The sequence below is a fragment of the Leptodactylus fuscus genome, chromosome 7 (assembly GCF_031893055.1).
Source record: "Leptodactylus fuscus isolate aLepFus1 chromosome 7, aLepFus1.hap2, whole genome shotgun sequence".
Taxonomy (NCBI): Eukaryota; Metazoa; Chordata; class Amphibia; order Anura; family Leptodactylidae; genus Leptodactylus; species Leptodactylus fuscus.
Genome location: NC_134271.1, coordinates 30,674,246 through 30,701,724, shown reverse-complemented (window position 1 = coordinate 30,701,724; position 27,479 = coordinate 30,674,246). Strand labels below are relative to the sequence as shown.

At 43.3% G+C, this 27,479-nt stretch overlaps 1 protein-coding gene across 1 annotated transcript in view; it reads right to left on the bottom strand.

The window, feature by feature from the left end:
• The window catches only part of LOC142213246 (uncharacterized), a 77,246-nt gene that overhangs the window by 45,676 nt on the left and 4,091 nt on the right, over positions 1 to 27,479 (bottom strand). The window contains exon 2 of the mRNA XM_075281531.1: positions 4,919 to 5,004. The gene's annotated coding sequence lies outside the window, so the exon portion shown is untranslated. The remainder of the gene's footprint in view (positions 1 to 4,918; positions 5,005 to 27,479) is intronic.

The window sequence follows — 27,479 nt, the reverse complement described above, 5'->3', positions numbered from 1 at the left end:
TGGCCGTAATGTAAGTCCGCAAATGGTCCACAATTGAGGATTTTCAACTGTGGACACATTATATTCAATGCGGCCTCTTACACCACTGGATATTTTATCCGTGGTGTGGCTGGGCCTCAACCGTGGTCCGCAATTTATAGAACATGTCCGTAATGGCCGTGAATTGTGGCACTGCACGGACTCGCCCATAGAACTCTATGGGCGAGTGCAGCAGGACACGGACGTCTGCGGAGTCTATGTTGCTCATCAGCAACTTGTGGACCGTACATTCCATACGGTCGTGTAAGACCAGCCTAGTGCGCACCTTCACAGGCGTATGGAGACTTACAAAGCCATTTTCACTCCACTGGGGGATTATGGGAAAAATATGCAAATCTGTTTTCCAAGACCCAATCATAGAAGAACTCAAAACGACTATCTTTCTCAAATACTGAATGACCTTGCAAGGAGGGAACTACAAATGAAGGCAACCAAGTGGCCTCTGACAATTGTGAACTTTGCAGGGAACATCAAAAAAACCAAAAACTCATAGGTATAATTTCAGACAAGGCAGAAGTCTTGTGCCGCAGCCATCACCGTATAGATGATCTGCCTCCTATACTGGTAAAGACCCTCTTGTATGTCAGTCCCCATCACAATCCACTAAAAGGAAATGTACACTGTGCCTTTTTTTACGCCCTGGGCTCTTGGCCCTGTGATAATACGACAGGGTATGTATGGGGCCATAGAAAATAATGGGTCAGTGCACTAGCCGTTGAAAGACGACTTGCAAAGTGTTTACGTGCATGGAGCCTTACATCCAAAGGGCATACAACCGGTCCTCCCCAAAACAAATTTGTGAAATACAATTGAGTAAATGGGTCATTTGAAAAGGATAAAATTTTGGATGTCCCATTCATTCACTATCCTTCATTTGGTAATTAAATACATGAACTTATCACATCAGAAAGTGATCACCGCTGCACAAAGTTTAGGTGGCTTAGGTAATCTTTTCAGGATTATGTCCAGTCCCGACATGAATGATGAGGCTATAGTCAAGTCTTAAAAGGACTACTACAGGAACACCCCAGGGTCACTTTATGCAGAATTAGAGAAGGTGACTTTTCTGGGTGACGCAGATGATTCCAGCAATCCCATCCACACATTGCAGAAAAATTAGAGCAATGAAAATGGTGCGATTTCCAAAACTGTTGCGTTTTTGGAAATCGCAGCATGTCAACTATACCTATAGTTATAGTTGAATCAGAAAGTTAGCAGATGGAAATACGGTTCCGCCATGGTTTTTCCTGCAGTGCCTTTTTCGTTGCGGCCAGCTACATGCGGCCTTAGCGTTAAAAAGTCCAACAGAAGCAAAAATGTCAACCTTCCATTTTTTTTCTTTTTTTACAAGAAGGCTCAGAGTCACATCCAAACCTCCAGTCTAGGCATTGTTTTATGAGCTGACTGTATACATATATTTTTTTTCTTAAACACCTCTCCTACAGTTTGATCCTATTCCTGGACAACCCCTTTAATATGGAGAGTTTTTACCCCAATTGAGCGTCACTTCTATAAGCCAGATCGTAGAACCTCTGTACAGAGCAGATCTTACGAGGATTAACCTCTTCTAAGAATAAGAAGTAGCAGTTTTCGTGTCGATTCTAAATGTGTCAAAGATTAAAAGGAGATGGACATCTGCTTCTCTATTGCCATAAATAAGTCTGCCTGGTGGAGCGCAAGGTGTGAAGATCGTACTGGAAGCCTGGGCAGATAAGATGGAAATCTTGATCTTTTTCTCTGCTCACGTCATCTATGTAAAGCTCACCTCCTTATATTATATAGGAGCACACCGCCATACCTTATAAGGCCACTAAAGAAGGATCTTATAGGTTTATTGTGTAGCAAGGTCCTTTGCGAGAAGACGTCTTAACTACTCAATGCTAATGTAACATTTCACGGCCTCTCCTTCATCTTTCCATGTCAATGGTTAAGCAGTACCAGGACTATGAAGAGGGGGGTAGTGGACAGAATGAATCACTGGACAGAAATGTGTGTGGGATGATTCCCGATGTGACAGTCTTTTATGGACATCAGAAGGGGCGGGGATCTAAACAAACTGACTTTCATCTCATTTGTGCCTATTGCGCAGAATACAATTCTCATGATGTAACCGTCTACATCGAAGGAGTTAGAAGAATTGGTAAAAACCACAAAAATCTGTCTCTTACGTCCAACATCAATGTATAACACAAGGGAGAATATGTATAGGTTTCAGGACATGTAGAATAGTATTCTACGGGTTGTTGTATGCAGGCAGATTCACTGCCTTTAAGCAGCGCGGATGGCGGGTGTTCAAGAGTTAATGTTTGTTATCACTTTCATTTCACTGTTTGGGGATTGTGAGAAGTGTGCACAAGCCATCACTATTATGGGTAACCTCAGTGGCGTAACTACTGCAGAGGCAAATGCCACAGGGCTCGGGCCATTAGGGGGCCCGGTGACAGCCGCTGCGGGTTTTTTTTTTTTTTTTTTTTAATAGGCCGATACGGGCCCTATTTACTTGCCGATCCTGGCTGGGCCAGGATCGGTAAGTGACACCGAGGGCCCCACAAATATTATCATTATACTCGGGGGTTTTTGCAGACCCCTGCAGACAATAATAATTGTTTATGGGTGTCCACTATGGGGGATAATACTGTGTGCAGGGGCCACTATGGGGGATAATACTGTGTGTAGGGGCCACTGTAGGGGATAATACTGTGTGCAGGGGCCACTATGGGCTATAATACTGTGTACAGGGGCCACTATGGGGGATAATACTGTGTACAGGGGCCACTATGGGGGATAATACTGTGTGCAGGGGTCACTATAGGACATAATACTGTGTGCAGGGGCCACTATGGGGGATAATACTGTGTACAGGCGCCACTATGGGGCATAATACTGTGTGCAGGGGCCACTATGGGCTATAATACTGTGTACAGGGGCCACTATGGGGGATAATACTGTGTGCAGGGGCCACTAATGGACATAATACTGTGTGCAGGGGCCACTATGGGCTATAATACTGTGTGCAGGGGCCACTATGGGCTATAATACTGTGTGCAGGGGACACTATGGGAGATAATACTGTGTGCAGGGGCCACTAATGGACATAATACTGTGTGCAGGGCTAAGGGACGTAATAGAGTGCGGCGGAGGGGGTTGGTCGAAGTCGTTGGCGTCGGTTGGGGGGCCCATGTCAAAAGTTCGCCACGGGGCCCCGTCATTCCTAGTTACACCACTGGATAACCTCCTTGTCTCGTGGCCAGTTTGCTACAAACAGAAGGCCATATTCCTTGTACTGATATTTAGCAGTGTGCATCATCTTTCAGATTCACATATGCTATGACATCACTGCACTCATTATCTCTGTTCTGTGACATCACTGTGTATGATATCCTATCAGGATGTGGTATCTGTTATCCATACTCTGTGTTGTATTGCTGATGGTATCTCTGTGCAGTGACATCATTATGGTTCTTAACCCATAGCTGTGACATCACATTCATTATTTTTGCTGCTCGGTGACAATCCTTGCATTCGGTCCTGGGCACTTTAGTCTTCCATGTCCGAAATGCTTCCGATTTGGTTTATTTGTCTATCACAACTGTTACGAAGGCAAAGGCTAGAAATTTCGATCATGCCTAAAGGAGAGACGATTCCAGATGTAGCATTTGCACTTGCCTTTAAACAAATTAGCATATCAGACCCCGCCCCTGATGCACTTCCAGGCTGAACCAGATTTCAATATAATGCTATCTCTACATTGGTTCATCGGTTTGTGTCCACACAGGCATTTCTGCTCTTACACAGAACTATTTCTGGTTTGAGACAAATTTTAGACCTGAGACTTCCTATAATTACTTTCTAATTTTGTAGTTTAATAATTATAATGTGCGATTCATTTCACGATTTCTGCCTGAAGATCATCCTTTGTATTAAGAGGCTGAAAAGCTGTTCCGATAAGGACTAACCAGTATGTTGGCAATTTTTGTGTCACACGACTTTTTGAACTGGGACCCGTGTAAGTCACACGACCCACAATCCCTTTAGGTTATACAAGTCGCATCTCCAGTGAAGTCAGTATATCCCATAGGAAATTATCATCTCTTATATGCTGTCAGTTTACACACTGATCTTATAGAGGATGAAAATGGTCAACCATGATTCTTTTGCAGATGCGGATTACACCGTACAATCATTGTGGTTCACAGAAACATTTTTGCACACATTTAAAGAGGACCTTTCATGGTTGGGGCACAGGCAGTTCTATATACTGCTGGAAAGCCGACAGTGTGCTGAATTCAGTGCACTGTCGGCTTTCCCGATCTGTGCCGCGGGTAAAGCGCTATCGGTGGCGGTACTGTAGCGCTTTACAGTCAGAAGGGCATTTCTGAGGTAGAAATGCTGCAATTTCCAAAACAGTTGTGTTTTTGGATGTCCCAACATATCAATTCACTTCAGGAAACGTTGGCATTTTCCGTCTAGGTATAATTGTAGCAGAAAGAAAAACTTTGCGGACTTTCTGGGAAAAGTGCTACGGCAAAAACCATGATGAGTTTCCGCTGCAGTTTTTCCCGAAGCGCTTTTTCACTGCAGTTCGCTATGTGGGACCTTAGCCTTAAAGGGGTCGTGCTATTAAGGACAATTATCCCCTATTCTAAAACCTCTTTGTGAATGCAGCACCAGTGCACTACTATGGAGCTGCCAGGACTGTAATCTCCGGCATCGTCCACAGCTCCATAGAAGTCAATGGACACTTATCCCCTAATGGCTCAACCCCTTTAAGGCAACAGATAATTTTAAAACGTCCAGATAAAAGTTTTCTTGTGTATATCACATGATGATATACTATCCTGCACAGTTGTCCATACAGATGGTAAAATGTATCCCATACCTGTGTTTATTGCCGTCCATAAGAGAAACTGTGTCTAGCACTGGTATACAGACAATCCTGGAACGCTGAAGGAACGCCAAGGTGCCCTAAATAAAAATAAAATCAAAAGTTTGGAACCGTATTAAACAGTCAGACATGTCAATAGGGTGATATGCATCATCCTATAAAACGTATTGCCCCTAATCCTCTATGATGAAACATAAGGCAACTCTGCAATGGGTTTAACTAAAATGTTCCAATCGCTTTGTTTGCTCTTCTGCAGACCTGTGTTTCTCCAAGGTGACCGGCAACAAAGAAACCCTACAAAGAAGTCTGACCCTACAACCGTACATCTTGTTCCAATCCTGTTGGTTAGAAGTAGAGAAGTGATCGAAGAGAGTATGGCTGCAAGATCAGACGACACAGGGTTTGTTTGTCGTCTGTGACCTTGGAAACCCATAAAAGCTGCAGAAACAAAACTAAATTATTAGAGATGAGCGAACACTGTTTGGATCAGCCGATCCGAACAGCACGCACCCATAGAAATGAATGGAAGCACCTGGCACGCTGACTTTGCCGGCGTCACAGGTGCTTCCATTCATTTCTATGGGTGAGTGCTGTTCGGATCGGCTGATCCGAACAGTGTTCGCTCATCTCTAAAAAATATTCAAATAAAAACCTAGTTGCTTCATATTTCATGTAAGATACATTGAAACCAAAAATAGGTTGTGATGGTGTACATAGCCTTTAAGGTAAGTACAATTGGGGGATTTTTTTTTCTCTCTTCTGGTCTGCATTTATTAAAGGGATTCTACCACTAAAACACTTTTTTTTCTAGTTACCACGTCGGAATAGCCTTTAAAAAGGCTATTCGTCTCTTACCTGTGGAAGTGCTCTCCGCCGCTCCGTTCGTTCAAAATACCGGTTTGTACCGGTATGCTAATTAGTTCTCTCGCAGCGATGGGGGCGTCCCCATTGCAGCTCGAAAACCGACCGCAGCGCCGCCTCTCTGGTCTTCGGTGTCCTCCCCTTGCTTCTTCAGCGTACTGTCGGACGCCTGCGCAGTACGCTCTGTTCGGCGAAGATTGCCGAACGTACTGCGCATGCGCGAAATTGCGGTCCCAGCCATAGTGCGGGCACCGCACTTTCGCGCATGCGCAGTACGTTCGGCAATCTTCGCCGAACAAAGAGCATACTGCGCAGGCGTCAGACAGACGTTGAAGAGGCAAGGGGAGGATACAGAAGACCAGAGAAGCGGCGCTGCAGTCAGTTTTCGAGCTGCAATGGGGACGCCCCCATCGCTGCGAGAGAACTAATTAGCATACCGGTACAAACCGGTATTTTGAACGAATGGCGCGGCGGAGAGCACTTCCACAGGTAAGAGACGAATAGCCTTTTTAAAGGCTATTCCGACGTGGTAACTAGAAAAAAAAGTGTTTTAGTGGTAGAATCCCTTTAAACAACTAGCTGGTACCCGCGACTTCGTCTGCGGTGATTGTAGAAGTGGGTATATACAGGCGCGGGTAAGGTTTTCGTACTGTGTATAAGGTATGGGATATGAAATGTAAGTTTGTATCTTGTTTTTGCTGTAATTCAGAGAATACGTGAGACTTTTGTGTTGCAGTTACTTTGTATTTGAGCTGCTATATATACGGTGTTGTGAGAAACTTTACATAGTGACTTTGGGACAGAAGTATTTGAAGTTAACCCTTTGCCGCCGATGGCATGTTTTGATTTACGTTTTTCATTTTTGACTCTCCTCCTTCTAAACCCCATAACTTATTTATTTCTCCGCTCCCAGAGCCATATGAGGTCTTAATTTTTCCTGGGACAAATTTTTCTTCATGATGCCGCCATTATTTATTCTATATAATGTACTGGGAAGCAGGGAAAAAATTCAGAATGGGGTGGATTTGAAGAAAAAAATGCAGTTCTGCGACTTTCTTACGGGCTTTGGTTTTACGGCGTTCACTGTGCAACCAAAATGACCTGTCCCCTGTATTCTGTGTTTCGTTACGATTCCGGGGATACCAAATTTATATGGTTTTATTTACATTTTGACCCCTTAAAAAAAGGCAAAACTGTGTTAAATTTTTTTTTTTTTTTGAAAAGTCGCCATATTCTGACAGCCGTAACTTTTTTATACGTGCGTGTACGGGGATGTATAGGGCGTCTTTTTTTGCAGGACTGGGTGTACTTTGTAGTTCTACCATTTTCGGGAAATGTTATTGCTTTGATCACTTTTTATTCAAATTTTTATCAGAATCAAAACAGTGAAAAAATGGCGGTTTGGCACTTTTGACCATTTTTCCCGCTACGGCGTTTACCGAACAGGAAAAATATTTGTATAGCTTTGTAGAGCCGGCGATTTAGGACGAGGGGATACCTAAGATGTACGTGTTTCACAGTTTTTAACTACTTTTATATGTGTTCTAGGGAAAGGGGGGGATTTGAATTTTTAATCCTTTTTGTTTGTTTTTATATTTTTTTTCCTATTTTTTAAACTTTTTTTTTTGCATTTATGAGACCGCCTAGGGGTATTGACATTGGTGGGAGGTGTCGCGGATTGTCAGAGCGGTGGGGGTCGGCAAACATGGCTGCTCCGGAGCGTTAAAGAGCGCCTCCTGGAGAATCGGTAAGGTGAGGGGCAAAGTGGTAAAGTATATGTAAATGTGATTGTGTGGGGTTAGGGGCTAGGCTGTAGAGGGCAATATGAATTTTGGGGCTTGCTATGGTCCAAAGTGTGTGAGATTGCAGAGATAGTGGTGTGAGTTTGGGTTTTGTGGGGGTCCTGGCACAAACGTATGTGCGCTATTGTGACGAAAAGTAGCCTATTGCGCAATCGGGTGTATTAACTATGTTTGTGGAAATTTTCAGCCAAATCGGTCAAGCGGGTTTTGCGTGATTGAGGAACAAACATCCAAACACACAAACCCACAAACATCCAAACTCACAAACTTTCACATTTATAATATTAATTAATAGGATACATCTTTTAAAGGGATTCTATAACTAAAATGGATTTTTTCTCCCAAACATGACGGAGTAGCCTTAAGAAAGCCTATTCTTCTTCTATATTTAGAAGCCTTCTCCGCGCCGCTGTTCCGGTTTTCTTCCGTATACTAATTATTTTTCTCCCAGCACAAGGGACGGTCCCCAGCTCTCAATCAGCAATGAACATACTGTGTAAGAGGCCACAAGAAAATGGCCACTGACATGCGCATGCGTGCCATTTAAAGCCAGAAGAAGCTATTGGAAGAAGACATTGCGGAGAGGGCATGCCAGAAGAAGACAGGGGCTGTCACAGCACTGGGGATGCCCCCAGTGCTGTTTGAGCGCTGGGGACCACCCAAAGTGCCGCGAAAAAAACTCACTAACATACTGAAGAAAACCGGGATATTTTTTTAAAGAGGACATTTGGGGCACATGCGGTGTAATACACTGCTAGAAAGCCAACAGTGCGCTGAATTTACCGACTTTCCCATTCTGTGCCCCCCCGGTGAAGAGCTATCGGTGCTGTAGCTCTTCACTGTCAGAAGGGCGTTTCTGACAGTCAGTCAGGAACGCCCTTCCTCACAGCAGCGCCTATAGGGGGGCATTCCTTAACACCCGGCGATGACGCTGAGCAGTGAGGAATGCCCTTCTGACAGAGAAGAGCTACAGTACCGGCAACGATCGGCTTTCTAGCGGTATATTACACCGCATGTGCCCCAGGAGGTGAAAGGTCCTCTTTAAGGCTATTCTTACATCTTAGGGAGAAAAAAATGATTGAATCCCTTTAAGATCTCTTCAAATGGAAACCAATAAGATATTGCCACCATAAAGAGACTCACATTTCAGTGGAAAATTCCAATTTTAGAAACCTCTTTCTCTGAGGAAGACAAACTGTGACCCTAAATATTCTATTTTTTACATTTTGGCTATAAATAAACACACTTTAAAAGAGAAGCAAAGCCGTGTATGTTTAGAACCGAAGAACATGGGAGACAAGCCAGAAGATCCTTATTTGAAGCTTGTTAAACATTAAGTAATGGAAAACAGAAAGTTGGAGTTTTGCGCTTGTTCCCATGAGAATGATACCATGGTTTCCTACAGATATAGATACTGAATTCATCCTTCGGGTACAAATTTGGTTTTGTAAAGAAACCAATATGCAAATGATGATGTAGAAGAAATCATCTCTACCAAGAAAAATAAAGATCCGCGTGATGGAAAAATGAAAATGGAAATGTCCACTGTCACTCATCACACCAGTGAGCCCCGTACTTTGAGTAACAGATCGCCCCCTAGAAAGCAAAATTGTTTGCAAAAGTTACAACAACTTCCATATTCAAAGTAAGTGAAAAAGATCAAGATGGTCTGGGGCACAACTAATGTTTCCTAGAAGAAATAAGTGGTTGCCATTCTTTGATCGGCCAGGGGCCACGAACTGTAAGAGGCGCTGAGCCCTAAAGGACCCAAATCAGCTCAGCAGTCCAAGTTAGGTGGCCATATTCCTTTATCTGGAGTATCAGACCCAGTTACAGGGAAGCCACACACACACACAAAAAAAGTGAAAAAGACAAAAAGTGAACAGGAAGAAGCTGCAATACCATGAACCACTGCTATTATGTAGATGGAATGGAAACACTGAAGAAGCCCAGCTGTTTGTACAAGCTCTGCAGCTCCTTCAAGCAGCTGATTGGCAGGAGTGCCTAGAGAACATGGACCCCCACCTGTCATAAAAGGGGTTTTCCAGGGCCATGACACTGAACTCCACATGGTCATGCATCCAATTCAGATGAGCGAGACTGAGCGGTAGCATGGTCATCTGACCAATGGACATGATGTCACTTCCTGAGAAGAGGAAGCGGAGCTCAGTGTCATAGCCCTGGATAACCCCTTTAAGTTGAGGACAGGCCGCCAGTACTTTGAATCCTCTCTAAAGCGACACTTTCACAGTCGTGTGATCTCTTAATCTGAATTTTAGCTTAGAAATGGAAACAAAGACTTGAAAAAAAAAATATCATTTACTTCATGTTTAAAATTAAGGAGAGGACATACTTTGTGGTTACTTCATTGCCAAGTACATTCTGAACACAGGAATGAATAATAATGTCATGCTACGCTACATCATGAACTCTGGATGTCCTCTTCTTTGCCATATTCTTACTGTCTGAGTTGACATACAAGTTTTTACTCTTTCAATCATGTCTGTTCAAAAGATGATGTATTCCAGCAGAAGGCAATGAAAGGACAATTGTGCAACTACGGAAAAAAAAGCCGTGTACTGGAAGCCACTTTATTGACCCTGGTATTCACAAGCTATGCAGCTCCCTATGCTTGGACCTGCAGTATGACTGATACAGTCTCGCTACCCTGAGCTCCTCTTTGTAGAGAAGTGCACAGTCTCTAGAATCAACAATATCATCATCAAGGTGATACCAGATAAAGTGTGAAATGTGCTAAAGATGGTGTGAAGTGATCTGCAATGCTAGCATGACACTATTCACACGCAGTAGTATCAGGAAGTGAATATACCATCAGCAGGGTACTGCCGCTCATCTCCCATTTAAGTAACTGTTCAATGGTCACTACATGACTTTAGAGCGGTCTGCATCCGCGTCTGCACAGTGTTATAAAGTGCCTGTAGTGCAGACTCCAGAAAAAGCACCTAGAAAGTAAATGCAAAAAAAAGCACCAGCTTTTATTCCCATAAACAGTATGGGTTTCTCCTTTGTTCCTGTCTCCTCTCCCCTCCTCTTCCTGGTGTTTAGCTCAGGCCAGCAGCTACTCTGTGTGGTTGACATAAATGGCACAGTTAACACTGTATATAAAACCAGAGATAAGAGGCACAGATTAGTCATTGTTCTAGACCTTATCAGGTCTCAACTGCTGACAGCACTTTGCAGAGAAAGAAGAGACTATAGATGGTCGGAACAAGGAGTGACAGCTGGACCACTACTTGTAGCGCTAGATAAGAGAGGTGGTCTGAAATCTAGGCTAGAGAAGGCAAACAGCTACAATTTTGACACAATTTGATGCATGTATGCATCATGTGTACATAGACATACATGAGCAATGTGCCTAATGTAATTCCACAGTAGATTTGGTAAAGCACAAAGATTTTGCTTCTAAATTCCCAAAGCAAATTTTTTTTAGCTTCAATAAATATTGGCTATATTAATAGGAAAAACAAATTGCTGACAATAGGTCAGAACTTCATTAAGTATAACAGTGTATATAAGTGTATATATCTCTATCTCATACATCTATATTACACGCACCTGCCGTGTTAGAGTCTATGTACAACGTTTGTTCCCCATGTATCCCAGGAATAAGTTAAGGCCCGGCAATTAATCACAAAATAATCGTAACCAAAAGTCATTTCAGTGGACGAGAGAGGGGTGACATAGATTATTCTTTTCGGTTATTTTGTCAATGTCTATCAGATATGTCACAAACTGTACACTGCCCAATAAGCATCACTTCTCTAGTCGGAAGTAGACATTACATGGCCACACTACGGCGAGTAATGGCTGCCGGCCTGTATATAATACATTACACACCATGCTCTTGTACATCTGCTATGTATGCATGTATCATGTGTACATAGACATACATCAGCAATGTGCCTAATGTAATACAGGTATTAGGTTATATCATATATCTGGAGCATTAACATATTGCTCAGCAGACTCCTATAGTACTGGGGGGGGGGGGGGGGGGGTTGCAATATGGTCTGACACTGTATACAGTATATATCATAAGGAAAGAATGTGTACCGAGCACTACACATGGCTGCCCTTATATACTATGTGTACTGCGTATACTATGAAGACAGCAGTGTATAAACTATACTATATATGGTGGTGTCCTCTCAGTATATACTGAATACAGCTCTGTATACTTGGCTAATCAATTTAGGTTATAATTGCCCGGCTCTAGTGACAAGTATGCAAATTATATTTCCGGATAAGAAAAATGAAAATTGTACCTCTAGCACCATCAATGATAAACGTCCGACAAGCTTTGTCGCATCACTTGGTCTATACGTCAAATCACAAAAGCTCTTCCATAAAGGAAAAGACACCCATCCAGAGATGGCCCTTTAAGGGTGCATTCACACAATGTAACGTGCCGCGTGATCTGGCACGTATACGGCGTGTGAGAGTTTGCGTGCCGTATACGCTCCCATTGATTTCAATGGGAGTTAGGATCGTATACGCCGCGTTATTTTGCGGCCGTGATTTTCACACCTGCGTTCGATCACCGTGCAAGGATTCCATCCCCCAATCCACTTGAAAAATGTGGGCCCGAAGAACAGAAACCCCAACGCAGGTGTGAGAAAACGACACATGAATGTGACCAAAAGATTTTATTAAAGGAGTTGTCCCATCACAAGGATCCTATCTATACTGCTAGTTTATGTGGATTTAAGACTTTTCCTAAATGCATTGCTTTATCAAAACTGCTTTGTTTGGCCGCTATTTTAATTTATTCACTTCATTGTTTACACTCCGTTTCTATGGCCCTTGGGATTATCTGCTCATTTGTCAAGTGATGTAGCTGCCTGCTCTCAGGGGGGGAGGGAGGGGCTGGGAGCAGCTCTGAGATGTGTGCGTCTGATAAGTTGCGGAGCTTCTCAGATAGGGAAGGTGAGAGCTCTGATTTCTGAGCTCTTATCAGTCGGGTTAATTGAATTTGGCTGATAAGAACTGAGATAGGGAGTCCGTTACCTCTGTATGTAATGCAAACTGACTTAAATCCAGCTGTGCTACATCAGCTTCACACTGTGGTAATTCATTTACAACCATTCCCGTGCAAGTGAAACCCCGCCCACCTATGTGCTGAGAAAAGCAGGAAGTGAAGAGAGCACAACAGCCTGCAGGTTAGTGAACAAGTGTCATGGGAATACCCCTTTAATGAGCCCCGGCCACAAAACGGCACCTGTCCTGAGTTTTGCCCCTGGGCTCACGGCCCCCCTTACATGAACCCATGACCATACACAGACATGCATATGGGGACATATAATATAATGGGTCAGTATGCTAGCCATTATAAACACGGCTAACACATGCGTGTGTGCATGGAGACGTATATCACAAAGTACTTGCCGATCTCAGAGTCATAGATCACTCGCTTTGTCTCGTTATGTTCCGGACACACAGAAGAAGGCGGAGGAGCAGAGAGATGGGGTACGATTACAGGACTGACGGAGGATTTGTTTGTAGTCTGTTACCAGAGAGACACAACGGTCTGCAGAGAATCTGCAAACACAAGTGTAGATTTGCCACCTAGCTACCTGTATATTACATTATACACATAGGAGCAATACAAATATTAGTTACAATTATTCATGAGATAAAGACAAAATAACGTCAATTCTAAAGCAAAATATGAAGCAGAAACGCGTTACTGTGTAATGGAAGCTAAACGCTATTACTTGCTTGTTTGTGATGAAAGATAGTACAGACTGCAAAGACATGAGCGGTATTGTTAAGGGTTAATTCCGAAACCATCGCTCAGCGTGCACCTTACAAGCATCTCTATAGCTGCAGTTTCCTCCTTAACAGGATGTTGCTAAAAACCAAAGAACTTTATCGGTGCGAATAGTTTTACAAAGAGAAGACTGTGGTTTTTCACAGAGAATTACCCCCTGCTCACATCATCTTCTGCAACGTACTCAGTTCTCCATAATGAGGCCTCAAAGAAAAGGCTATATTGTCCTAAAGGAACACAGCTAAAAGGACAGAGACCCTATTAGGGAATTCTACGAGAGTTCAGGACCCTCATCTTTTAACCAGGGCAAAAGTGCATCCCGTGGTCTGGAGGACCCAACATAATAAGAACAGCCCAAGGATCTCAATGACCGGCATGTTGTTCGATTGTTCCTTTGGATGGCACTTTAGGGGAATAAAGATTTTCTGCAAGATTCCCCCCAGAGATTATATTACCGTATATACTCGAGTATAAGCTGAATTTTTCAGCACAGTTTTTGTGCTGAAAAAGCCCCCCTTGGCTTATACTCGAGTCAAGCAAAAAAGAAAAATAATAATTTTTTTTTTTTTTTTTTTTTTTTTGGGGGGGGGGGGGGGTCTATGACCAGCCGCAATAGTAATGTATAGGATCTCCTATAAAATAGTGAAGGTGTATCTGTATCTGAAAGTGCCCGGTCTACTGAATATAGGGGATCTGCAGTGCTCCTGTTCCGTCGGGAGGGGTTAATAGGAACACTGCAGATCCCCTATATTCAGCCAGGCTGAATTCCAAGTGGGGGGGGAAAAAAACAGTCCTCAAGCTCAGGGAAGGGGCAGACAGACAACCAAAACACCCCCTCCCTTTCCCAGCACCCAGCAACTACTGCACCCAAAACCTCCGATCATTTAAATTTTTGAAATTTTCCAGTAGCTGCTGCATTTCCCCCCCCAGCTTATACTCGAATCAATAAGTTTTCCCAGTTTTTTGTGGTAAAATTAGGGGCCTCGGCTTATATTAGGGTCGGCTTATACTCGGTATATACGGTATATTACACTATATTATATGTGGGGCCTAAGCAGTGGGATCTCTGCCATCTGCTTTTTACAGGGACTACTGCAACAAGCTTGTTTTGCTTGTATAAGATAGAAAAAAAATTATTAATGGGATGGATTGGAAAAAAAAGGAAGGATGTGACTTTTTTTAACAGGTTTTTTTAATGCTGTTATTGTGTAAAATTACCTTTATTCTGTGAGTCAGTAGAATTACAGATACACTTTGTATGAAGAGTTTATTATGTTTTAATACTGTAGAAAAAAACCCCCTATATTACTTTGTCTCACAATATGGCAATGAAAAACAGAGAATGACGCATTTTGATTTTCCCCCCATTATGGTGTTCACTAGGAGATAAATAGTTTTCTACGTAAGACTCTGTTCACACTGCTGTTAATCTGTCCATTGATCTGATCTGTCATAGGATGAGGAGAAAAACAAACAAACAAAAAAAAACGGAGGTTTTCCTTCTTATCAGGTTTGTTTATACAGTCCTACGTGCATGTATGCAACAAGACATGGGTGTCTCTAATACTGACCCAACAACAGATGTATACGGCACTCTATACTATAGGGATTTGGATGATTGAGGTAGGATCCCAACCCACATGAAAAGGTAGTGTATAGGTGGTTTATACAAGTAAGCCAAACATGACACAGAAGTGACGTTTTGGCGCTTTGGGCCTTCATCAGAAATACACCTTTCCATAGCAGACAAATCCACCATCTCTTAGAGTCTGATGAAGGCCCAACGGCTCGAAACGTCACTTCTGTATTACTCGTGGATGATTTCAAACTTCTGTATCGCATGGGGATTACTTGTATTCAACCACCTATATGCTAAAGACCCCCAATATTGACCTTATATCATGGCAAAATGAGACAAGACTATCATAGGAGATTGTGAAGGGTGTCAGCTTATACATGTCCACACTCTACTAACCGGCACACTCTGCCTTACATGTACGCAACACTATTGGGCGGACACTGCATCTTATTATACAATATTAATTATTGTATAACACTATTAAAAATTATAATTTTGTTTTGAAGCCAGGGTTGGAAACACCACAGCCCTGGTGTGCACACAATACAACACACATAGTAGAATTAACACTTGGCTGACTATATCCAAATTCTGCCGACTGTCCTCTTATACTGAGCGCAGATGTTTCACCGCTATCCCCCGACTTGTTTTCCAACCCCTTTCATACCCACGGAAACATTCACCCTTTTGACTCTCACATTCCAATGGAGATGTATTATTTCATAAGTTAACCCCATTTTTGTGGCAGAGGTGGAGCTTTTATATGATACCAAAACAGCGTCAAAGATTTACTGTAACTTGGCCGGTATCATGTGACGTGACCTTGGACTATTTAAGTCGTCTTCTCCTCTTAGTAGCTTAGCTGTGAGGTTTCTACGACAGATCCTCTGAAGTTATCATCAGTAAATCGATCCTTAAAAGTGTTTAAACTTAGTTTGTACGTCCAACATTTTCTGTATATTTTGGTAGCGTTTTCAACTTCCCAGTCTATATTATAATCCAAAAATTCTTCCTGTTCTGTAGAAATCACTTCTAAGCAATTATCTAGTTATTGTTAATGAAAAGTAACAACTGGGATACCAAATGTCCATAAATTCTCAGGTCAGTCTGTACAAAATAGTAGATTTCATTTACCAGATTACATGATGATCATTATGTTATAGATTCATTTGTAAACTGTTTTATGGACTTCGTGTTCTTTAGATACAGGATAAAATTGAATAAATATATTGGGACTCCTATACTTCACACCCCCAGGAAATTCTATTAACCTAAATCCACTGGCACAAAAAAGGTGTTCCAGTTTATTTCCAGTTCAGGTTTTACAGAATACATTGGCTTAAAGGGGTTGTCCCATCGCAAGGATCCTATCTATACTGGTAGCTTATGTAAATGGAAGATTTTTCCTAAATATATTGCTTTAAAAATGCTGCTTTGTTTGCCTGCTATGTGAATTCAGTCTACCCATTGTTTACACAGCGTTGATATAACTACAGACCTGTGAGATAGTATAACAAGCTCTTGAATCAATTAGTATACGGTACAAGTAGGAGATCCATTCCCTGTAAGGCCTGGTTCACATCTACGCTCGGTATTCTGTTCGGGAAGTCCCCCCAAACGGAATACTGAATGCATTGACAAGCAGTGAGCTTATGAAAGCACACCGACCCCATAGACTATAATGGAATCCATGTGTTTACCATGTGGTGTCCACACGAGTCATGCAAAGAGAAAAATACTTTATGAACTAATTTCCTCTCCGCATGATTCGTGCGGACACCGTGCAGAAAACACACGAACCCCATTATAGTTTATGGGGTCCGGGTGCTTTCAATGCTCACCACTTGTCAATACGTTCAGTATTTAGGCGGTCCCCACGTGGATTCCCTGAATGGAATACCGAACGCAGATGTGAACCAGGCCTTACTGGGAATGGACCTCCTACTTGTATACTAATTGATACAAGAGCCTGTTACACTATCTCGCAGCTCTGTGTTTATATGAACGCTGTGTAAACAATGGAAGGAATAAGTTCACATAGCAGGCAAACAAAGTAGCATTTTTAAAGCAATATACAGTATTTAGGAAAAGATGTAGAACCTCAAAGTTCTACATCTTTCTCTGAGCTCTATTTAACTAGTAGAGCGAGTCTATGGATATAGTTCTACCGTAATATACTCAATGCTCAAAAGCAATTTCCGAGAACAGATTCTAGGATGAAGCCATTTACCTAGAGGCAGTTCTGGTTAATGTAGGCAGCACTAACAACCATAGAGACAGAGAAGCGGCTTGCACACGGGGAAACCTTTAGGTTTTCTTGCCTATAGTAATTTTTGTTAATAAAAGGTTCTTTACAGAATTGCTTTACAAGGTATTCTCTATATAGGCATTACATGTGAATATAAAATGTTGATGTAATGCAGACAGGGGACACAGCAGATCCATTAAGAGGTGCCAGCATTGTACTGATGGCTCGTGTAAGATAACCGAGTGTAATCAGACATTTCCAGCAGCCCCTGAGGATATTACTCTATTGCTCCCAATTGTAAACTGATCTATAGCTATAAAATCCATTAGGTAATTGATATCCACGCAGTACGGTAATAAAACGTTAACAGTAGTTGTACATTAGACTCAGGGCTTACACAAAGATTTAACAGATCTGCCCCATTAAATCTGAGCCATCTATTTACACATTGAGATATTTTGGGTATTAGAATAATCTTCCCATGGAATAACTTATACTTATAGAACCAGAACACATCTTTAAGTTGCAAAAGTATGTGAACCTTCAGTGGTATACAGGCTGTGTAGCTGTGCGTATCCTGTGTACACCATGTGTCAACACCCTTAGCCAATATTCACACAATTGTGGTGCAAAATTGACAATTTTCACCTAACGTGTTTTCAAATATTTGAGTGTACTGAGAGATTTCTGAAGACGGGTAAAGGTGACCTAGAAATCCCCCCCGCAAAAAAACCAAAAAGCCATCACACGGCCAATTATCACTGTGATATACTGTATTGGGTTAGGACCTAGTCAGGAGTTTTGATTGAATAGGATAACAATGAGGTGTGGGCAGGTGACAGATTTTGTGATATATATACAGTCCTATGAAAAAGTTTGGGCACCCCTATTAATCTTAATCATTTTTAGTTCTAAATATTTTGGTATTTGCAACAGCCATTTCAGTTTGATATATCTAATAACTGATGGACACAGTAATATTTCAGGATTGAAATGAGGTTTATTGTACTAACAGAAAATGTGCAATATGCATTAAACCAAAATTTGACCGGTGCAAAAGTATGGGCACCTCAACAGAAAAGTGACATTAATATTTAGTAGATCCTCCTTTTGCAAAGATAACAGCCTCTAGTCGCTTCCTGTAGCTTTTAATCAGTTCCTGGATCCTGGATAAAGGTATTTTGGACAAACAATTCAAGTTCAGTTAAGTTAGATGGTGGCCGAGCATGGACAGCCCGCTTCAAATCATCCCACAGATGTTCAATGATATTCAGGTCTGGGGACTGGGATGGCCATTCCAGAACATTGTAATTGTTCCTCTGCATGAATGCCTGAGGATTTGGAGCGGTGTTTTGGATCATTGTCTTGCTGAAATATCCATCCCCGGCGTAACTTCAACTTCGTCACTGATTCTTGAACATTATTCTCAAGAATCTGCTGATACTGAGTGGAATCCATGCGACTCTCAACTTTAACAAGATTCCCGGTGCCGGCATTGGCCACACAGCCCCAAAGCATGATGGAACCTCCACCAAATTTTACAGTGGGTAGCATGTGTTTTTCTTGGAATGCTGTTTCTTTTTGGACGCCATGCATAACGCCTCTTTTTATAACCAAACAACTCAATTTTTGTTTCCAAAATGAAGCTGCCTTGTCCAAATGTGCTTTTTCATACCTCAGGCAACTCTATTTGTGGCGTACGTGCAGAAACGGCTTCTTTCTCATCACTCTCCCATACAGCTTCTATTTGTGCAAAGTGCGCTGTATTGTTGACCGATGCACAGTGACACCATCTGCAGCAAGATGATGCTGCAGCTCTTTGGAGGTGGTCTGTGGATTGTCCTTGACTGTTCTCACCATTCTTCTTCTCTGCCTTTCTGATATTTTTCTTGGCCTGCCACTTCTGGGCTTAACAAGAACTGTCCCTGTGGTCTTCCATTTCCTTACTATGTCCCTCACAGTGGAAACTGACAGGTTAAATCTCTGAGACAACTTTTTGTATCCTTCCGCTGAACAACTATGTTGAACAATCTTTGTTTTCAGATCATTTGAGAGCGGGCTGTCCATGTTCGGCGACCATCAAACTTAACTGAACTTGAATTGTTTTGTAGAAAGAAATGGTCCAAAATACCTTTATCCAGGATCCAGGAACTGATTAAAAGCTACAGGAAGCGACTAGAGGCTGTTATCTCTGCAAAAGGAGGATGTACTAAATATTAATGTCACTTTTCTGTTGAGGTGCCCATATTTTTGCACCGGTCAAATTTTGGTTTAATGCATATTGCGCATTTTCTGTTAGTACAATAAACCTCATTTCAATCCTGAAATATTACTGTGTCCATCAGTTATTAGATATATCAAACTGAAATGGCTGTTGCAAACACCAAAATATTTAGAACTAAAAATGATTAAGATTAATAGGGGTGCCCAAACTTTTTCATAGGACTGTATATATATATATATATATATATATATATATATATATATATATATCCACACACATACTTTATTAAAGGGATTCTATCATTAGAATCCCATTTTTCAGGTCTACCACGTTGGAATAGTTTTAAGAAAGGCTATTCTTCCCCGCGCCGCTGTTCCGGTGATATTCCCGTTTTCACCATATGTAAATGAGTCTCCAGACAGCACTGGGGGCTGTCCCCCCGTGCTCAAACAGCACTGGAGGCGTCCCCTGTGTTGCCTTGCAGATTCTCCAGCAACACCCTCTCATCATCTTTTCGAGACCGCCTCTTCTCTGCATCTTCAACTAAAAGTGCTGACTGCGTATGTGCATCAGCCATTTTCCTGTGGCCTCTTACACGATTGGCCGTTTGGCCACAGGAAAATGGCCACCGCACACGCACAGTCAGTACTTTTGGTTGAAGAAGATAGTGGGCGTCGCTGGAGAGTCTGTAGGCAGCACGGGGAACGCCCCCAGTGCTGTCTGGAGACTCATTTGCATACAGTGAAAACCAGGAATACCACAGGAATGGCGGCACGGAGAAGACATCTAAAGGTAGGGGAAGAATAGCCTTTCTTAAGGCTATTCCGACATGGTAGGCCTGAAAAAAAGGGATCTAATAATAGAATCTCTAACAAATATTGGATCATTTCTGTGAAATAATGCATTTTTTCCCACTCTTCCTTGTTTCTGTATGGAGAGCTGTTCCTGCCTCTCACCGAATGTTATCGTGTATAGAGTAAGGCTGGGTTCACACCAACACTTGAAATTCGTTCGGGGTTTCTCTCCCAGCAAGTAGCGCTTTTCTTTCCGCGTTTTCGTGTGGAAACCCGTCAGACCCCATTCTATTCTACGGGGCCTGAGGTAACCGCTTTTTTAAGGGGATTAGGTTTCTGTTCGGGGCTACCCAATCGGGTTGGGGTCCCCAATCCCGATGGTGGGCTCGTGAACATGGTGGACTCATGAACATTCACATTAGCTTAGAGACTTCCTTGTGTTCCTTTGTGACCTTGCAGAGTGTTATATGCCTTGCTTTTGGTTTGATATTTGTTGGTTGGGGAGAGACTGATAGAGTCCTGTTCTTTAAAAGCAGTCTTCCAACATCTCCATTTGACCCCAAGGGAAGCTGCTGCATTTGGTGGGGATCTAGAAAAGGGTCTCCGGTTGGCTCCCCATTGGCCAGCATGGCAGCGCATCAGCCAATCAATGGCCACTCAAAAGCAGATTAGCTTGTGTGATAAAAGGCACTATGTATTATTGTGTATGTACTATTGTCTATTTATTCATACGTATACCTTGTGAGAGAGTGAAAGGTGTGGCCTGGGAAGTCAAGTATATTCCAGCCGGGCACCAAAAGGGTGTTTGGTAAAGACCCAAACCAGGGAGGTCGGCTGGGTAATCAAGGCCTGATAAAGTCTGTGTGTGAGGACTAAGAGTGTAGCACCGCACTGACAGAGCTGACCTGTTCAGACTGAACATACAAAGCAGGTACTGTGCCACCCACTGTTGTTGCCAAGGTGGGAGACTGGTAGCCAGGCTTCTGTATAGACAGGGAAAAGTTTTCCTATGTTTAGTGAGTTCTCAGCCGAGAAGGGTTTTGTTTATTCTGTGCCTTTAAAAAAGCAGTGTACGCACTACATGTGAATAAAGCCTGAACTTGTGTGCAATCCAGTGTGTGTCCCTGTTTCCTGCACTGCTACAAGCATCTACCTGAGTGATTCCCCACAAACTTTAGTGCAGGGGTGCTCACACTTTGTCAGCATGTGAGATACTTTATAACATTACCAAGTCGAAAGATCTACTACCCACTTCTTGTGGGCGGGGCCGGACGGAGCGTGAGAGCAGGAGACGGCAGCGTTCTGTGGCCGCCCAGGGATCCCCGCTGTCTGCTTGTTCACAGTGCAGGCTGAGAGTTATCTCTGGACACTGGCAGGCTGGGGCTGCGGCAGCCCCGCCTGCCAGTGTCCGGAGATGACTCTCAGCCTGCGCTGTGAACAAGCAGCACCCGGCCCCCTCCATCCCTAAGAGCGGCCTGAAAGTGTCCGGAGAGCTTGTTTACAGCGCAGGCTGAGAGTCGACTCTCAGCCTGCACTGTGAACAAGCAGACACCGGGGATCCCTGGCTGCATCCCGTGATCGACCCATACGTCCATTGCGATCGACCGGTAGATCGCGATCGACGTATTGGGCACCCCTGCTTTAGTGAATATTTTGTTTAAATTTGTGTTATTAATCTACCTCAGTGGTATGTATACAAAGGGGAGGGAACAGAAGTAAAATGCTCTTCCTGACTATGCACAACGAGATGTATTTTACAACATTGTGGTCAAGCAGGCAGAGGAAGGGCATATGGTGACCCTGGGCTAACCTCCAGAGCCCAGCAGAGACACAGCTCTACAAGGCAAAGAAAGAAATTCCTCTTTACCAGATAGAGATAAGTCCTTGATTTCCACATCAGGGATCAGGAGGAGAGGGGCACCTTGGCAGAGAGATATGGCTTAGGACAAGGCATAAGCAACTGAACCCTTTGGGTATTAAATTGTTAAACTAAGGGCTAGTTCACACGTGAGTATAAGGGGAGGTTTTTGACAGCGGATTTCGCGTCCAAAACCTCCCCTTATAATGGTGGTCTATGGAGACCGCCGGGCTTCTTTTCTCCGCTAGCGGCGGGCTGCCGCTAGCGGAGAGAAGAAAGGACATGTCCTTTCTTCAGGCGGAAGCCGCGCAGGCTCAGCCGCGCGGCTTCCGCCCCCGGCAGCTCCCTCCTATGTCGGCTCATTCATTTGAGCCGACAGCAGAGGGTTAAGCCGCGTCAGCGATGGTCGCGGCGGGCGGGTTTTGACAAGAGAGAGACGCGGGTCGCCGCGTCTCTCTCTGTGTCAAAACCCGCGCGGGCAGTTCACGTGTGAACTAGCCCTAAGATGCATTTGAGTCTGACTGTTGGAGAGACGCCTGTGTGAGTTAGTGCGTTTTCTGCTGGGGATGGAAGTGGGGTGTATATGGGGTACGTGGGCTGTGGTTTATGCTCAATTTGCAGCCTGAGTGAAGCAAAAATGCAAGACTGAATGAGTAGAGTCAGTTGCCTCCTGACAGCCGGACGCGCGTCACATTCTAGGATGGCACATATGTGAGCGCTTGAGGGCAGCAGTCCTCACCGTTCCTGAATTCAGAATTTGGAATTTAGTGTTCCTGAATTGCATGAGGACATGAAAGATCCTCTTTATTCATCTTCATCACCATGTCCCACACTGGCCCAAGACATCCAAGCTCAATGTGATTGGATTATGCAAAGCTATTTGGAACAATAAGAGCGTTACCATTTCCATATTTATGACAGAACCAGCACCATCCTGGCAATGAAGGCAGAAATTCACAAGCGGAAAATACTACTTGAGGCTGGGGTCCCACGTGGCATCAAAAACAGCATTTTACAGTCACTGCAAGATGGATGGGATTCAGTTGAATCCCATCCACACCATGTGGAAAAATACACACACAGCGTATTGCTGTGGCCTGCTAAGTGGAGGCCTTAGGGCCCCTTCACACGGCGTAAGCGCTCCGCTCATTCCGAGCCGTACACGCGAGCGCTTCTAAACACTTCCCATTCACTTCAATGGGAGCACGCGTAAAGCCGGCTTTACGAGCGCTCCCATTGAAGGGAATGGGAAGTGTTTAGAAGCGCTCGCGTGTACGGTTTGGAATGAGCCGAGCGCTTACGCTGTGTGAAGGGGCCCTTAGCCTCATTCAGGTGACCCTAACCTATCTATCTGTGGAGTATATATGCTGGGTTCTGATGACAGACTCCCCCTTTTTTTTTTTTTAAAAAAAAGGGTTGTTTAACCTATTATGGGTGTCTTGTATAAGGCAGAAAATATTTTAAGACATATCTATCAGTATACAGTATTTCAAGGTGCTGTTATAAGAAAACCAAACCAAAACAAAAAACCTAGAAAGGATAGACGGTGTTGGAACGATAGTTGCCCTTGGACGACGAAACAGAAGCAGCTTCAGAATTTTAATGTACTATAGTCCCTGAAAATACATTGTTCTCAAGACTAACGTCCCAGCTCCTTACAATATATCGGCTCAATCTCTCAATACAGCAAAGAAAAAACGGATTGACCCAACCATTCAGTTTTGACAGTCTATTTTCTTTTTAGTAGTCAACTACTATTAATATGATGCCGCCTTTTAGTCTTCCCTATTTAAGTAACCTCTATTTTAAGAAGCAAAATCTCATCCTTAAGACTAACGGAAATGGTAAATTTCATAAAGGAAAACTGTTCTAGCAAATCATTGTGAAATGTGATGAAACGTAAAACCAGCTTACAGTGAGCAGACAATTATTCTTATCATAGGGCTAAGCGTATGTTCACATGGTGGAATATGAAGAGGAAATGGGAGGTGGATTCCGGGAGAAATCTGCTCCGGATTCGGGGGCGAAATCTTCTGTGTGAACACACCCTTAGTGTCTGAAATCTGGGGGTCCACCACTGGATTCCCTATTGATCACAAGAATAGGGGTCCCAATTTTAGTACAGAGATAGTCATGCAGGTCTGCTGCTGCTCCAGAATACAGAAGATAAAGTTCGGCTATTTTTGGCAGTCCCATAGAGGTGAACGGGGTCTACTGCCATCCCATATACAATCTGCCACCCTGAGAGGCAAGGGGGAGGTGTGGAGACAGGGGCAGCAGTCTCCGCATAAATACAATAAACTCCTGGGGTGAGATACTAAGGCTAGATTCACACTAGTGCTAACTCTCTGTTCGGGGTTTCCGAACCCGCTTAAAAAAATTTTGATGACTTTTCTCTTTTTGGGAGGAAATCGGGCAGGACCAGCTAACCTAATATGTGACATTAATGTCTGATGTCCGGGGAGATAGGGATCAGCTGCTGAATATAACATGCCCAATCCTTTTGATATATGGGAGAAAAAAACAACAACAAAAAAACCGAACACATTCAGAACAGAAGCTAACTCAGCCAAACCCAGGGGATCGGGGAGATCGATGTCAGCCAAACGCTCATAGTATACATAATGGACGGCTAGTCTATGGGGTCTGCCGTTTTGAGTGTATGACATCACAGTATTAGTATTGCTATGCACTTCTCATATCTTGGGAAGTATTTCTGTATTCTTGACACATGAACGACATGTTCCTTAGCGTTATTACATTACATTGTAAAGCCTATTGTGAGTAATAACGAGAATTATTATGAGAGATGTGACTATTGTTGAACAACTTAGAAACATACAAGGTGAACGCACAAAGCGACATGCTCAGACTATTAATATAAGGTGGCTCTGGATACCCTGGCAGGTTTAGGCACACTATGGGTACACCAGATAGCTCACGCAGATGGATTAAACGGAAGAAAACGGAAATTGTGCGCAGGGGCCTGATATATTTCACACAAATTACGACAAAGTAGCCGGTGGCAGTATTGATTTTCATAATCCCCCCCCCCCCCCCCCCCGTCCATGATAAATGTCCCCCCTGGGGCTCCTTTTAGAGGTCTCCCCTTCTCACTGGGCAGTGTGTAATGGTGAGTATTGATATCCATGGCCATTATCTAGGACTAGATGGCCGGGATTATAAAATGGGGGGGTGGGGGGGCTGTGTAACCATGTTCTTCTGACTACCTGCATCCTCCTTTCCATTCCTGCCTGACTTTTTTTTTTATAAATTCATGTGCATGGGGTTTCCATCATGTTCTCGCTATACATTACGGTCAATAGGAACAGACAAGGCTGGAGCGGTTCCGTCTTTATCCGTCACTCTACTACCGTTCATGTCCGTTGCTCTTATCCCATGATAGATGGGAGCAATGGATGTTTATAACAATAGCGTGAACATCCCCTAACTCTGTAGCATTCGTTTTTTTTATTTGTTACAGGTGTAATTTTCTGTATTTTGTGATTTTTTTTTCCCTGCCAGACATCACATTGTTGGAAATGGTATTTCTACAATCCGGCGGATACAATGGTGGCGAAAACCAGCTTTATTTTTTTTTCCCCTTTTGTTTCTTTTAGCTGTCGACACAAAGGTAAAAAAAAACATTGACTAAAAAAAACATACGGTAGTTGTAGGTCTGCAATGCATTTCACTCGGAAATAGTAATATGACCTTTTTCTAGAACGTACTCTGCTAGGACAGTCACTATACATGTCATGCCCGACTGAACACATAAATTCAGATATGACTAGAGATGGCAATACTGGCTCTCCAGGTCTCATTGATATTGTTGGGGCCTGTCCAGATGGCCCATTCTTTGGTCTGAAAAAAATCTGCACTCATTGGAAAGAAAATCTGCATTGTAAATCTAAGGCTGACCCCATATTTCTGCTGTAGTTTATAATGAGGTGAAGCTGCATACTGATTATGAATGGGTTTGAAAGATGTCCGGCCGTGAGCGCCGGTGAGCGTTTTATGCTCTCCGTGGCAAAACCGTTTTTTTTTTTTTTTAAATCGGACACAGAGTCGGACATGCAGTACTCTGTGTCCGTTTAAAAAAAAAAAAAAAAAAAAAAACGGTTTCGCAGCGGAGAGCATAAAACGCTCACCGGCGCGCACGGCCAGACCCGGTCTGACAGCTTTCCGTCTTCTGCATGCAGAAGATGGAAAGCTGAGAACGGACTCTGGGCGTAATAAAGGGTGTTGACTACCCTACTGTCACTAATGAGCCTATTCAGATTGCTCCAGATGACCCGGGTTCACAAAAAGGTGACCTGGCCAAATGAATCACATTTCGTTTTACATCATGTAGACAGCACGCGTGTATCGGAACGCTAGGTTCACATCTGTGGAGCTTCGTATTCATTATGGAACAGAAAAATAGAGCTGAAGCTTAGAATTGACACCAATGGATCCCACTGACTGTCATGGAGTACATTTGGCGTACACCATGGTGTACATTGGGATGAAGGTAGAGGCAATGTTATGCTCTGCGTAAGTTCTATGAACCCCTGGACCCCACATTCACGTGGATGCCGACTACCGAAACACTGTACGTTCCTTCTGAGCAACCTTGTTCTCTGATAACTATGCTTTGATGAAAACAATATGACAATCCATGGACAATCCATGGAGGCCTCACCTCATATCTTCCAGGGTTTTAGGCCCCTTGCAGATGACCGTGGTCGTGATAAGTGGCTATCCGTGTATTTCACAGATTAGACACTGACCTATTCATTTCAAAGGGCCCGTACACACGCCTGTGAATTTCACAGTCCCCTGTGCGGGCCGACAGTCCAGGCCGCAAAATGTAGAACAGGTCCTATTCCTGTCCTATTTTGTGGCCCTTGCTTTTGTGGCTCATGTTCATTTAATGAAAGGAGCTGTAGAAGCATGGTCCGTGCACGGGCGGCACACGAGGTATATCCCTGTGTCCTGCCCAAATTTTTAATTCATGGCCAGCAGGTTGTCTACAACCGGCCTAAAGAGGATGTTTTATCAACTCCAGTTCTGCATCCCTCAATAGGTGCTGTGCCACCGATTCTGGTACAGTTTTTTTTTCTCTAGCCCCAACCATTGTGAAAGGTCCTCTTTAAAGGACCTGCTGCCTATATCCAACTAGCCAGACACCACAGGACACCCTAGAAGTCAAAATACTAATTCTACAGTATAAATACTCCTTAACCCCTTTGAGAACTGGACTAGTGTGGGCCTTAAAGAGGACCTTTCACCACCACCAGTTCTTAGCATGGATTAATAGGTGCTGTTCCAATGATTCCAGTGGACTTAGAATTTTTTCTTTCGCCCACACCATTTCCGAGTTATCAATGCAGTTAGTTTTGGTGACAGATATGCT